Source organism: Ailuropoda melanoleuca, chromosome 18 (assembly GCF_002007445.2).
Source record: "Ailuropoda melanoleuca isolate Jingjing chromosome 18, ASM200744v2, whole genome shotgun sequence".
Classification (NCBI taxonomy): domain Eukaryota; kingdom Metazoa; phylum Chordata; class Mammalia; order Carnivora; family Ursidae; genus Ailuropoda; species Ailuropoda melanoleuca.
In genome coordinates, this window is record NC_048235.1 from 34,399,017 (window position 1) to 34,414,218 (window position 15,202).

General features: G+C 53.5%; 1 long non-coding RNA gene across 1 annotated transcript in view; it reads left to right on the forward strand.

The window, feature by feature from the left end:
- Positions 1-4,062, forward strand: part of LOC117797095 — a 5,041-nt gene extending 979 nt beyond the window's left edge. Inside the window, exons 2-3 of the long non-coding RNA XR_004621968.1 lie at positions 2,858-2,932; positions 3,940-4,062. This is a non-coding gene — a long non-coding RNA (uncharacterized LOC117797095). The remainder of the gene's footprint in view (positions 1-2,857; positions 2,933-3,939) is intronic.
- The last annotated feature ends 11,140 nt before the right edge of the window (positions 4,063-15,202 follow it).

Sequence of the window (15,202 nt, forward strand, 5' to 3'; positions counted from 1 at the left end):
TCGCCCGTCCGCGAGGCCCTAGCGCCTCCCGCTACGCAGCCCGGCCGCTGCCCTCCTCGGAGCGAGCGCGGGCCAGGCGGCTGGAGGCCCCGCGTGTCCCCGAACCCGCCCTGAGCCTAGACTCCCTCTCCCTCCCCGCCCCCCTTCCCCGGGCCTGCACTCTTCCCCTCCCATCTCAGTCGTCAAAGCCAGCCACCATCACTTTCCACAAAACCCTCCCTCGCTCCTGCTTGTGCAGCCCGCACCCCCATGTCTGGGTCTTTCGGTGACCTGCGGGTTTGGTCAGAGATGTCTGGTGCTCCCTGTGTGGGGTTGGGATTGAACTTTGTTCACCGCTCTGGCGTTGCCGACACTGGGCTTCCCTTGGCCCCTGACCCGATGGGCCAGTCTGGAAGCCGACCCTCCCTCCCGCAGCCCTGCTCTAGCCACTGCAGAATACAAACTGGAGACTTAGGAAAGCTCAGACCCTCCTCTGCTGCCAGTGACCTCACCCGGCGGGGGGTGCATGTCGCTGGGCCACAGAGGGGTCAAAGGCCAAGGCAACAGGCTAGATCTGGCCTCCTACCTTTTCCATATCCCAGTGTGTGTGTGTGTGTGTGTGTGTGTGTGTGTGTGTGTGTGTGTGTGGCAGTGGGAATGAGGGAAATGGGAAGAGGAAAAGCAGGGATCTGGGCGAGGGGTGTGGAAAGAGCACTGCACCGTGAGTCAGGAGAGCCTCATTCTAGATGTCTCTGTTTGACTTTGGACACAGCCTCTAATGTCCTGGAGTATCTAATCTCTGGGGTCAACATGGGGCTCTGCGCGCCTCCTAGTTTATGAATGTCAGTTGTGGCATTTGAATGAGCGAGTGAAAGAGAGAGAAGGCACTCAGTTTCCATAGGCAGAGGGCTAGTGGCTTTGGGTAGTGTCTGACCTTGACAAAGGGTGATAGGAATGAAAGTTGCCTGAGGGTCCTAGATGTACTGTGATGCAAGCTGGGAATAGGGCTGGGGAAGAGGGAAATGGAAGTGTGGCCCAGTATGTCTGCTCCCTCAGTTTCCCCCCAAAGGCTGCCTTTTCTGACACTTAATAGACCCTTCACTGCTGAGGGGCAGGCTGCCTGGGTTGGGGGATCCCTGGGTAGAACTCCTCTTCCTCATCTTTCACGGTATCGCCAAAGAAGTTTGCTAACTGCCACCTCCTTTCTCTGGTCTTGGCCCTGCTGGTGCATGTGACACCTTTGCCAGCACTGTGGCCTTTCAGTCCAGTCTCCCATCCCCCTTTGCAGGGAAGCACCTTCTCTCCCTGGCCCGTCAAAGGCAGACACGCGGCCCAGACACTGGCTACTTCCCTTTCCCTCTCTGGCTCCACCAGTCTCTCTGAGCTGCAGGCTCTGGTTCCTTCAACTTCCAAAGATAAATAAATAGTGCTTGCAAATGGAGTAAGAGAGAAGGGGAACTGACTTCCCAGCAGGAGCCCTCCGCAGGCGGCGGGCCGGCTAGGACTGCATTCCTTTGGAAGGGTCGAGATGGAGCTGGCCACAGGCAGGGTCTGCCGTTCAACACTTCTGCTCCTGGGTAGGGGAAACTTCTCAGAGAGGAAGAGCAGAGAGGCCTCTGGCCTAGGTCACACAGCCTTTTGGCAATTCTTTTTGCTAAATGAAGACACTCCAAAGTCTGGAAAGGAATTGCACTGGGACGTACACTCTGCGAGGCTGTACAGAGGCCAGATGACATTTAATGAGGCAGAGCTTCCCCACAGTGGGAATGAGGTGCTGCCTGGAGACATTTATGAAACACTGTCCTGCGGCATCTGGGTGGCTCAGTTGGTTAAGCGTCTGCCTTCAGCTCAGGTCATGGTCTCAGGGTCCTGGGATGAGCCCTGGGATTGAGGCCCCCCCCTCGCATTGGGCTCCCTGCTCAGCAGGGAGCCTGCTTCGCTCTCTCCCTCTGCTGCTCCCCCTTGCTTGTGCTCTGTCAATAAATACATAAAACTCTTAAAAAAAAATAAAATGCTGTCCTGTCTTGTATGTCATCACATTTGGCTTCTCTACCCACCCGGAGAGGTGAATGGGACAGGAGTTACTTTCCCATTTTACAAGTGTGGATGAGGAAACTCAGGCTTGAGCAGTAAAGAGCCAGGGGTGGGAATTTACCCTTTGGTTGCTTTTCAAGTGCTCTTTCCTCTGAGCCACTCAAAGCTTTTCCTGCAGGAAGCTCCCTGGCTTATCTGTCCTCAGAGGCGCAGGGTGGGATGGATAAGTGGCCCACATGAACGTCTTTTTGATCTGAAGCTTGTTTGAGTCAGAAGGAGAACTCCAACTTAGCCCCAATCTCAAGAAACCTGGCTAGGGAGTTTGGCCAATTAAATACACCCTGATAGTGTGATAAGCTCTTTAATGGGCTAAGGATAAGGTACCTAGAGAGGAGGCTGGACTGATCCTATTAAAGCAAGAGAGAGGGGGGTTACCAAAAGTTTTAGTCCAGTTTAGGGCAGAAGTGTAACCCACCTGACTCCACTGACCCATCCCCATTCCCTTAAGTATCTGGGGCTCACGTCCGCTCTGCCTCTCTCAAGAGAAGTTTGCCTTTGCTAGGTTCTAGCTGTTGGCCAACCTCTCTCTGCGCCCAGCTTCAGTCCTGGTCCAGTGCTCCTTGTCAAGGAGGAGCTGGGGCCTCTTACCCCATGGTAGACTAGCCTTTCCACTAGCAGCAGCTGAGAGGGGAGGGTCGGGTAATGGTCGGTACCCCCTCCGTCCGAGCCTGGAGCAGAGCAGAGCTCCCGCGGGAGCACGTTCACATGAGAGCTAACATCTCCTGGGTGCTTATTACGTGCCAGGCATTTGTTGATGAATTTGCTCATGGAGTCCTCCCAACAGGGTGAGGATGACTGTTTGAGCAGACAGGGAACTGAGGCGTGAAGAAGCACCTTCGAAGTCCAAGGATACAAACTGGTAAGTAATAGAACCAGGATTTGAACCCAGGCACTCTGGGCTCTAGCGTCCAAATTTTTAACCACCATGCTCTGTAATTTGTAGGGAGGAGAAGGGCTCTCGACAATTCCCCCCAAATTTTATTTCTCCTTGAGGTGTTCTCATTTTGATTCCATGGCCCTTTCTTTCTTTCTTTTTTTTTTTTAAAGATTTTATTTATTTATTCGACAGAGATAGAGACAGCCAGCGAGAAAGGGAACACAAGCAGGGGGAGTGGGAGAGGAAGAAGCAGGCTCATAGCGGAGGAGCCTGATGTGGGGCTCGATCCCATAACGCTGGGATCACGCCTGGAGCCGAAGCCTTGAGGTGTTCTCATTTTGATTCCATGGCCCTTTCTGAGCTGAACCTCTCCAGACGTCCACTCCCAAACCATAGCTGGTAGTAGAGCCAGGACCCCATCCCCTAGTCTAACAGANGGAGCCGAAGGCAGACACTTAACCGCTGTGCCACCCAGGCACCCCTCCATGGCCCTTTCTGAGCTGAACCTCTCCAGACGTCCACTCCCAAACCATAGCTGGTAGTAGAGCCAGGACCCCATCCCCTAGTCTAACAGAATCAAGGAGGGCAGAAACTTTCCAAAGGAGCCTTGCTGCTCAACTAAAAGAGAGGAGGGGTGACTAAAGACTGTAACCTGTGTAGACTCAGACAGCAGGAGTCAGCACTTAGCACCACGTGCTACGCTGTCCCCCCAGCTGTCTGGTGGCCCCATCCTGGGTGACCACCTTTGAATTCTTAGGTTTTCTTTCCTTTTTTTTTTTTTAAGATTTTGTTTATTTATTTGAGATAGAGAGGGAGCGGGAGAGAGCATGAGCAAGGGGAAGGGCAATGGGAGAGGGAGAAGCAGGCTTCCCACTGAGCAGGGAGCCCAGGACCTGGGATCACGACCTGAGCCGAAGGCCAACTGAGCCACCCAACGCCCCATGAATTCTTGGGTTTTCTAACTCCCTCTGTGCCTTGTTGCCTTTCAGAAGCAGGATCCTAACACAGACCCAGGACAACAGCAGAGGAGATAATGGCCCATAACTGCATTGGTAATGCAAATATGATGTTTCTCCAGGGCTCCGTTAGCTTAGACAGACAGAGGCACAGAGCCTGTGGCCCCCCCCCCATTTTCTCCCTCCCTCCCAGATGGCTGTGCTGGTCAGTCCTCTGGGCTCTCTGTCCTCTTCCCTGTCCTGTACCTTCCTCTGGGGATGGTGCTGAGCTGCCTGTCCTGTTGGCACATTCACCCTGGGTATTCATGAGAGAGAAATGCTCCAGCCTCAGCCTGAAGGAATGAATAAGAATTGTGAGAAGCTGGGGCCCCTGGGTGGCTCAGCAGGCCACTCCCCCTGCTTGTGCACTCTCTCTTTCAAATAAATAAAATCTTTAAAAAAAAAATTGTGAGAAACTACCCAGATAAATATTTGGGCCAGGTTTACCACACGGTAAGTACCTGGGTATAATTTAGGCACTCCCACAGGAAGTGGTCATGATCTCTGTGTCTATTAAAATTAAAATTGGACTCACCCTTAAAGTGAGATCTACTCACATTCCCTCATTTGATGGACTGCCTCCCGCACTTTGAGCTCAGTGACTAAGGGCCGCTCGACCCAAATCCTGGCTCTCTAGGGTATGGATCATGGGACTTTGGGCAAATCACTTCCTTTACCAAAGTCCAGTTTTCTCACCTGTCAAATGGGGGATAAAAAATAGTATTTACTTCAGAGAATTGTGCTGATGATGTCAGTTGTATGTAAATGATGCCTGTGTGGTAGAACACGAAAATACTCTTGGCCTTTGTCCTGGTTCATGACCCGGCGCTCCTCACACCCTTGGCGTTGCCTGACTGCTGGGAGTGTCTTTTGTTGCTGGTAAGGAGCCTCTTTGATCACACCTGAGTTACTGCTCCTGACTGAGGGTGGGACTCTTAGGTAGCCTCAGGATGGGGCTGGTCACCTGAACGACCTAGTGACCCGACCTAGTGACCCGGGTGGGGGTTGGAATATTCGTCACCACTGGCCTCTGCCTCTGGCAAAGCTTTAGGGGCACCAGAGGCTGAGGTCTCTAAAAGCTCCAACAGTGAGATTCAGAGCGCTTCCATGTTGGCGAGCACAATGAGGTACTGAGAGGGCTGCACACCTGAAGAGGGCATGGAAGCTCTGTCTCCTCTCTCCACACCTTGTCCTATGCATCTCTTCCATTTGGCTCTTCCTGAGTTGAATCCTTAAAAATAAACCCGCTAATGTAAGTAAAGTGTGAACCATACTAGCAAGTTACCAAGACCAAAGAAGGGATCATGGGAGGCTTGGAATGACAGCCAGTCAGTCAGAAGTATGGGTGGCCCAAAACTCCCAACTCACATCTGAAGTGGGGGGACTGAGCCCTTAACCTGTGGGGTTTGCACTATCTCTGAGAGGAATTGAATTGTAGGCACTCAGTGGAGAATTGATTGGTGTCAGAGAACACCCCAGCTGAACACATGTATTCAGTAAATTTTAGCTAGGCTCCTCCTTGCTGTTTTCCTTATTGGTACTGTTGAAAAGAAACAACAGATCCAAAATGGAGTCACTTGTGCTAAGCCCCACATCAGCAAACCAAGACTTAATAGCTAGCCTAATTTTAGTTCAGCCCTCCCAGAAATCTGACCTTTAACCAGTCAATCTGGAATTACCTTGTCAGCACTAGTGAGATAATCTGCCTGATAGACCCCAGCCTTTTCCCAAAGAAAGGACATCTTGCCTGAACCAATCCAATGTTTGCTAGGAACTTCCTTTTCCCACCCTCTTCTGCCTATCAAAGCCTTCGGTTTTGTACAGCTTCAAGGAGCCTGTTCTACTTGGTAGATGAGATGCTGCCTGATTCACGAAGCAGTGAATAAAGCCGATGAGATCCTCAAGTGTACTCAGTTGAATTTCATTTTTTTTTTCTCAGTACCTACTTAGTTCTGTCCTCTCTTAGAGTTCACTGTTTACATATTTGACTCTTCCATTAGCACATAAGGTCCCAGAGGAGGGAATTTTTTTCTTTATTTCTATGATTTCCAGCCTGTTCTAGTGCCCAACAAATAGAAGAGACATTTATTCAATTTGTTCAACAACGTGTTACTGAAATCTTAGTCATTCATTTAAGCAACGTTTATGGAGCACATAGTACGTGCCAGATACTGTTTCTGGCACTCGAGATACAGCATGAAACAAAAGAAAGTCTGTGGCTCCATGACACGAACGTTATAGCAGAGGGAGACAGATACTATGTAAATAAGCTAATATGTATAATCTAGTATGTGGGGACAAGATCAGTGAAGCAAAATGAAGCCACTTAAGGAAATAAAGTGTAATGTGGAGGACCTCTCCGGCAAGGTGACCTTTGAGCAGAGCTCAGAAGGGAGCAGGTCACATGGATTTGGGGGGACAGAGCATTCCATGAAGAGGGGACAGCAGAGGCAGCAAGGTAGGAGAGCACTGTCTGTGCTCACTCAAGGAAGAGTTGGGGACCATGCAGCTGGAGCAGAGTGACAGGTGTGGTCACAGTGCCCTTGGACTTCCTGTCCCCATCACCAGGGTACTGAAGACCCTGGAAAGGACTTTGAATTTCATTCTGAATGCGAGGAGAAGCCTAGAGGGTTTGAAAAAAGAGGTGTTATATCATCTGAACCAGACTTTCAGATCTCCTGTCTATCTGAGCATGGAGGATGCCAGGCCAGGGGGCAGGAGGCCAGTTAGGGGGCCCGTCCAGTGAAGACGCCGTGGCACCTTGGACAAAGGGGGTGGTGAAGGAGGTGGAAAGACGTTGGATCCTGGGTGTGGGAGGAAAGCGAGTCCAGTGGGATTCCCTGACACACTGAAAGTGGGGTGTGAGAAAAATTTGTCAAGAATGCCCCCTAGCACTGTAATGTAAAACTAATAATAGCATTGTGTGTCAACTATATTCAATTAAAGGAAGAAAAAGTTTGGCCCCCCTAGGTGTTAGGCTTCAGCTTTGAGAAGAATGGAGTCACCATTTGCTAAGCTGGAGAAGACTCCGGAAGGCTTAAATTGGGGGAGAAAATCAAGAGTTCGGCCCATCACTGTGGGCCTCTGTGCTGGGTATACAATGGTTAAACAAACAAACAAACAAAAAGCCATGGTTGCCGCCCTCAGGGAGTTGAGAGTCTAAGGAAGAGGCTGTGATTGAACAAAGAAGGGCACAAATGACTATAATTATAAACTGTGATGTGGGTGATGCATGTGAAGGGAAGGGGACCGTTAGATAGAATAACGGGGAACAGAAAGCCCGTAGTTCCCACTGGCGACCAGGAAAGGCCCCTGGGAGGAAGAGCGGCTAAGCAACCTGGAGGATCAATAGGCATCAGCCAGGCCAAGAGGAGGCCAGGCGCTTCCGTAACCCTGGGCAGGGAAAAGCTCGGTGCCTTAGACAGAGGGGAGACCTCTGTTGTGTGAGGAGTGAAGGGGGCTGGTGGCGGAGGGGTGAGGGCTCTCCTCCCCCCTCTTTCCTCTCCCTGGCGGGCCTTGAGGCACCTCACAGGTAGGCTCTTAGGCTCCTCAGAGCCCAGGGGATAGACTGTGTCTCTGCTGCCCAGGGTCCTACAGATGCGTCAGGACTCAGGAAGCCTCTCGATTCACAGCCTTATTAGGTTGCAGAGGGAAGGCCTTTTCTGGTGGACTGAGGTAGCCCAGCCCATCAGGACCTAGCTTCCCATCCGGTTTCATGGCTCCTTGGGGGTCCGTGACCTGTTTCTTCTAGGCACCCCCCAAGGAACTGCTCCATGCATTGCCTTTTCTCACCAGAGTCAGTAGAGAGGATGAGACCAGTGACAGGGTGACGCCCCTCTCTCCCTGAGCCGTGCTGGGGTCGGACTATCCCAGAAGGACAGGCAACACAGGCCGGAAGAGCGTGTGTGTGTGTGTGTGTGTGTGTGTGTGAGTGTGTGCCAGTGGGGGGTGGGATGGGTGGAGGTGGCCGTGGCAGGAGGCCACGTTTTTACGAGGGTGTGTGGACATGCAGCTGCAAGGGTGTAGAAAAAGAAATGGAGAGGAGGAGAACAAGAGTGACGGTTACTGAGGCACTAAGGCCCTGAGGGCGCCATGTGTATACCCCTGACCCTTGAACCACGCTGGCTGGAACCACGCAGGCCCACTTCTCTGTGGGTTTTTTACGGTATAGTAAATGTCTTTTCTCTTTTTCATGACTTTCTTAATAACTTTTTCTTTCTTCTAGCATACTTTATTGTGAGAATACGGTCTATTTACACATAACACACCCAGTGTGTGTTCAGTGGCTGTTGATGTTATCAGTGAGGTTTCTGGTCAACAGTAGGCCAGTAGTGGTTAAGTGTTTGGGGGAATCCAAAGTTGTACTCAGTGCCCCTAACCCCCCTTGTTATTCAAGGGTCAACTGTATTTCATTTAATCCTTACCACTGCCCCATATGCGGCTGCTATCCTCTCTCACAGATGAGGACTCTGGACCTCAGACTGGTTAAGCGATGTGTGTGTGTGTGTGTGTGTGTGTGTGTGCAGATGTGTGTTGGGGCTGGAGAGGGCTCATCTGACCTCACTCCTTTCTGTGCTCTGACAGGGTCACTCAGTGGAGCAGCTGCGTGGAGCCCCGGCTCTCCCAACATCCCCCCCCCAACTCCACCTGCTGCCTGGCATACGATGGGTGAGTGTGGGTAGGTGTGACTCTCTGGTCTCCCACACGACCCAGGGCTGAGGTTCACACATCTGCAGCCCTCTCACCCCAGGGGAGGCCTGACGCAGCACTGAAGAAAACAGAAGAGGAGCAAAAGGCTGCTTAGTGGCTTTTCATGTTATTCTGGGCAGGAGGAGAGGTCCAGACAAGCCTGGAGTGTTGGGGGCCGGGGCTCTCCCTTTGTAAGGCATGTGGCAGGGGGCCCAGGTTGAGGCCGACCTCAAACTTTGTCTAAAGTTAAGCCTGCTTCCAGCCCTCACCACTATTTATAAAAATTATTTTTGTCAAAGGAGTACACACATATGGTTAGAAATGACATAGCACAGAAGCGCTTGTAGTAAAAAGTAACATTTTCCTCCCCAGCCAGCTCTCCGGGTGCGCCTTTCACCTGGTCTGCTCTGAGTTCTGTGTTCTCTGTGGACGCAGCCACTGAGGGAGCCTTAGAACCCAGAGGACTTCCCCGTCTGAGGGTGGCTTTGCAGTTCCTGATTCGGGGAGCACCCCCTCCAGCTCCCCAGCAGTGGGGGAGGCCTTCAGGGCAGTGGCTCTCCCTAGATCTTCCAGCCTGATTCTCTGGGTCACTGTCACCCTCTCCCAACACCACGGCCTGTCCCCGAAGGGCACTCTGGCATGCGTGGAGCATGTGGGAAGCCCCTCCAGTCTCAGGGAGCCCCATGAGCTGAGGCTGACCCGCAGCCTGGCGGATTGAATTTATAATCTGCGTGGAAGCCCAGTTCTCCGGAGCAGCCGTCCTCTTGACGCCTAGCTGGCCATGGGGGGTTTCTGGGCCGGCCCTTTGGCTCTCTTATCTCCCTCTGCTTCCTTTCGTCTCTCTGTCCTTTCTTTCTCCTTTCCTTTCTTGCCCACTTTGTGTACCCTAACCAACCCCCCCAACAGCAACCTCACCGGAAGAGCAAGGTCAGACTTCTGGGGAGGACGCTGGGCTCTGTTCCCTAAGACCTGGCCAGCTGCCTTGGTGGTCGTGGACCGGGAGGTTGGGAGAAATGCAGAAGGAGGGGCCCCCTCCCTGGGCCTCCCTCCTGGGGACTGCACTCAGGGACTTTGGGCGTGTCACCAGCGTCTCAACGCCCAGGGTCTGTGAGCCAGACTATCTAGTTTTGCTTTCACTCTGGGCTGATGTAGCTGGTTTTGTGCCCCGCTCCCCAGCTAGGTCTTTCGTGAAAAGCTGTGGGGACAGGAGAGGAGGGCTTGGGCGTCTGTATTTGGGCAGCACGTTAAAGGGCAGGGGGACCTTTCCACCTCTCTGCGTCCAGCCCCGTTAGGTGCTCAGTGAGATGCCGGGGAGGAGAGCTTGTCGTGGGCACTCAGGGCCTTCGCTGCCTCTCCGAGGGCCACCCTTCCTCCTCAGCCTTAGAGGATCATGTTTCATTTATGAAGGAAGGCCACAGCTTTCCCGACAGCCCTTATCTTCTCGGTCCATCGGAGCTCCACCCCGTTTCTCCACAGAGACACCAGCGGCCTGCAAAGCCCAACCAGGCTGGGCCCGGTGCAGGGCACCGACGTTTACTGAACTTTTATCGTGTGCCAGGTTCTCGCCACACAACTTTACCTGCTTTGTCACATTAAAAGAAAATGTGTCCTCGATTTGTAATGTTTAGGTCATCTCTACACGCCACGTGGGGCTCGAACTCGCGAGCCTGAGATCAAGAGTCTCGGTCTCTCATCGACTGAGCCGGCTAGAGGCTACCGCACTTACGCATTTAAACTTCGCAACAACACCGGGAGGCAGTCGCTCTTCACAGCCCCCCCATTTACAGATGAGGAAACTGAGGCACCAAGGAGCTTAAGTCTTCGGCCCAAGGGGATTTGACTGGTGAGGAACAGATGTGGAGAGTCGAACCCAGACAGATTGGTGCCCCTGTCTTGGAGCACGCATTGTGGCTGTGTGTGCGTGTGTGTGCGCGCGCGCGCGCGCGCACGGATGCATTTGTGCACGTGTGCGTGCCTGCCCTCCGGAGCATCTCCCCAGCCCTAGTGTGGGCCATCGGCTCTTACTGCCACAGCTCCTCTCCCTGCCAGCGTGTTCCCAAACTGGCTGCATAAAGTCCTTCTGATGCCTGGGCTCCTGGAACTGACACAGCGAGAGCCCTGTTCCTCCCTCCCGCAACCCTCCCCCATGCTCTGGGCCCCACTTCAGAGCTCCCAGGGGCACAGTGGCTGCCAAATTGGGCCTGGGCCTCACAGGTGAGCGGAGCCGATTGGAGACAACGGACAGCACAGCCCAGGGGCCCGCCCCAGAGCCCCGCACCCAGGCAGGGGAAGAAAGTGGCTCTCAGCCCTGGCCCTAGAAGAGAGCATGCCCAGGCAGAGGGGCTGCCCTCTCCAGTCCGTGCGGGTCCGAGTCCCCACACCCTCGCAGCAGAGTCCTGCTCCTGATGGGTCAAGCAGGACAGCAAAGGGGGGACGCTGAGATCTCAGCTCTGAGGTTCTTCCTGGCCCCTGTGGTTTGTGGGGGAAGGTTCATGAGCGGGCTCAGAGGGAAAGGTGGCTAGAAAGAGGATACAGGGAGGGAAAAAGGAAGAGAGGGAGATGGTTGGGCTCCCCCAGAGGCCCCCAGATGGAGGGACACCCCTGCCCTCTCTGGAAGCCAGCAGGAGGCAGGGAGGCTGGGCTGACTGTGTGAGGAGGGAGCCCCGGACATCAGCAGCAGCTCCGGAGCCTGAGGCCGGGCTGGTAATCCCCTCCCCAGAGGCCTGCCGCCCCAACTGAGGGAAGCTGCTGGCAGGGGCTGCCTCGGCCCATCCTGGCTGCATCTTCCCCACACATTGAAACCATCAGGCCCGGCCCCGCGACTGCAGCCCGCCTGGCTCTGTCAGCTAGAGACACTGCGCTTTCATCCAAACCAGGCCTGCCCTCCTCCAGGTCCCCTTGCGGGAAGGGGGTGGTGAGCACAGCCGCACTTGCCCCCCCTGGAGCCAATCTCTGAACTTCTTAACTTTTGTCCCCTATTTTGCTCTCCTCTCCAAAATGTTTGGGAGGCCACCTCCCACGCGGGGCCCCTTGCTCCGTCCTCATCCTCCAAAGGCGATTTTAGTCATGCTGCAGAAAGTGGGAGTTCTGCCCCCCGCCCCCAGCGCCGAGCTACTCCCTGAAAGCGGCGAGCGCTCTTCAGCGCTCTGCATGTTCTGGGGAAGCCAAATCAGAGGCAAACCCTGAATTCCTCTTGCTCACGGCCAATAAAAACCTTGCTTCGGTGCCTGCTTCCTCTGCTGAAATCAGATATCCTAGTAATAAACAAGTCCAAAAGGCAGGGAAAGCTCTTGCTTCTTTCTTCTGATTAGTTTTTCTTCCTTTAAAAAAAGCTTTCTCCTCTAACAGGACGCCTGCCCCAGAAACTTGAGCCCAGAGCCGTGCCCTCTCCCGCTCTGTATCCCCTGTGTCCCCCACTCCCTAGTCCTTAGCCCCTGGACTCCTGCAGACAAGGGGGGGGGCTCCTGCTTTCCCCAACCCTAGGAGGCTTGGCTCAAAGGCAGGTCAAAGGGTCTTGGGGAGAAGGGTCTTTGCTGCCTGGGGAGCTGGCTGCCAGCTTCCAGGGAGAGCTAGGTCCTCGGCCTTCTGCTGCTGCGGGGGGCCGGTCAGCAATGGGACAGTGAGGCAGGACACGGCACCACTTTTTTTTCCCAAGACAGTCCTTCTGAGGCCCTTTTGGGGCAACCACCAGGCTGTAAAGAGCCAGCCCGGTGGGTTTTGGTGTTGAGTGCACAGGTTTTAAGCCAGACAAAGTGCGCCTCTGCTGTGAGGGGGCTTTTAGGGCAGAGGACTTGGGAGCTTCCCTTCCTGGGGCTGTCTTCGCCTGGGCTCCCCGGCCTCCTGTCCTTGTCCTTGTCCCGTCCCAGGGTAAGTGCGTCTCCACACGTGGCCCACTGTGCAGGGCCTTCCCCCGCCTGACATCTCTTTTCTCCCCTCCCTCCCCCAAATAGCTTTTAAGTGACTTTGCTGTCAGAGATGCTATTCTGTTTGTTTTTCCTTCTGACACTATCTCTCTGGAGAGTATCTGGTCAAGAGAATTATGTCGAGGCTGCAGATTGCAAGAGAATTGCGCCTAATGGGGAACAGACAGACAAGACACCTTTCAAGTCCAGCCAAGTTATCCCCCCTCTTTCTCTCTCTGTCTCTCCTGACTTCTCATCTTCCCTTCTTGGCTTCAAAGTTGGCCCTGGTTTCTGCTAGTTGCTTCGGTACAGCTGGTGAATAAGGTCACACATTGATTTTATTTGGGAGATTGGCAGCTGGGTCAGGCTTTGCTCTGGAGCCTGAGAGCAGGGGAGCTGGGCTGGGGCACGGGTGTGGCAGGCGCTGGCAGGGAGTGCATGGGGAGCCCCCGGAGCCCCAGCTTGGAGAAGACACTCCGGCCCCCATGGGGTGGCTTCTGCTCCTTTGTGAACTGGGAAAACATCTTTTAAATACAAGACGCCAAAAGCCCCTTCCCCTTTGTTCCTAGCATTTTTCATTTCAGCTCATCCACGTTGGACTTCGAAGGGAAAAGAGGGTTAGCTCTGAGGTCCCTTGGGCCCTTGAAGGGATTTTAGGAGAGGAGCTGAAGGTTGGGGGCCCCCCAACCCTGTGACCAGCCACCCAACCGCACGCTGCCACAGCGGATGCCCAGCGAGGCAAACTGCGTGGAAAGGAAGCCCTTTTCTTTACCTATGTGCTTCTTGAGGGGAGAGGGCACATTAGTAAAGCTTCTTGGTGGACAGTTTGGATTCTTTTGCCCTTAGTCATGAGGCTGATGTAATAGCATTCGCCTGATTTCATGGTAAAGACGGTCACAGTTCCCAGAGCAAAGCGGTTCCAATTGCACCGCTGGCGACGCCCACCCTTATCACAGCCTGTGGAGTCGGTGGGCGAGCCCTTCCTGTCCGGAGCTTTGGTGGAGAGTGCAGGGCCGCTTCCCTTCAGAGAGACGGAGGTGTCTGGGCTTTTAAGAATGTCCCATTTGACCTCATTTCTCCCATGTAGCCGTGGGGAACAGAATCGTCTGCCAGTCTGGCTCAAGGGGGAAAAGGGCACAGCTCTGCATGATGGGGCCTCGCAGCCCGTGGGAGAGTTTGAATCTGGGGGAGGAATGTGTGTGTGAAACAGGATGACAGAAGGGGGACGCTGATTCCACTCAGGCTGGGTTTAATTCTCTCCTCCCTGCTCTGCTCATCCCCACTGCTTGTGGTTTCAAAGCTTGTTCTGCATTAAAGATGTGTCAGTTCTCAACAATTACAATAGACTAAAAACATACATTTCTCTTATGGTAGTACGCTTCTCTTCACTTAAACCTATAAATCTAAGAATATGCCGCTTGCCAATTATTATAAGCCCGAGACGACAGAAGATAGTGCTGTAGTGAGGCTCTGGACCGGGAATGAAGAGCCTTGAGCTTAGGTCTCGTTCTGCCACCAACCCACTGGGACCTCAGAAAAGGAGCACAGAACCTTCTCTGGGACTCCGTGCCCTGTCCCCAAAGGGAGGCACCATGTCGCCGAAATGATCCCGCCAACTTTCATGAGGGCAAAATGAGAGAATATAGGGGAGAGTGCTTTATGGGCCAGGAATGTTTAAAAAAGGGAGGGGAGAGAGTTGATTTATTAAGAGATGCAATGGTTGGAATCTCTGAGGAAGTTTGCAAGGACAAAGCCTGGTGGGATTACCAGGAGCCTTTGAGTATCTGAACATTCTGGGGCTGGCACCAGGCAGACAAGGGTCCGGGCTGCTGATGGCAGACAGAGAATGCTAGGCCACATGCTGGGTCTGTCCCAGAAGAGCACACCGTTGTGACTCAGGGAACTTGCTGTGGGTGCTAGCACTGATCTGACGAAAATCTGGGAGGATTCGGACCTGCTGCCTATCACGTATTCCTAAATCAAAGTCACCATTTTGCTCACTTTTTTCTCTGCCAAAGGTCCTGGCCTGCTGTGGGTACAGGACAGACTTACTTTGGTTTCCTTTCCTTATCTGGGTTTGACTCAGCCTCCCCTGGCTTGCCTCCTTCATTGTTCTCAATCTAGAGGCACAATCCAGAGAGTTCTTAATTAAAAAGTTTAGATCAGTTCACCTCTCCCAAAGTGTTCTGCAACCACCCTTGGACCCCTAGTCCAGTTAGCAAAGAAATGAAATATCTGGAAGAACCTACTGGCTTTGCAAGAGTCATTCCTATCACTTGGAAAAATCATGTTCTCTTTGGCCTCCTTTCCTGCCCTCTGAAGGGGTGAGACTCAGGGTGAGGGGCCCCTCCCAGTAAACATGCTGACGGTGGAGTCCCAGTGCTTGCCCCACAGGTTAGCCAATGTCGCCACCTAGAGGCCACTTAAAATAGAGGTTCTTGCGGCAAGAGGTAACCTCTTTCCTTTCTTAATTCCTGAAATGCAGACATTTCATTTTCTTGCCTTTAGGGGTTCAGAATTCCTCTCTCATCCACAGCCTGGCTTTGGCTGCACATCTGACGCAGGGCAAGTCCTCCTCTAAAGCTGCGGTGTCCAGTGATGGGCACAGCTGCTACCTGTCGGCTCCGACGCCCCGCTCCTGTTACACTCACTCATTACACCAAGTC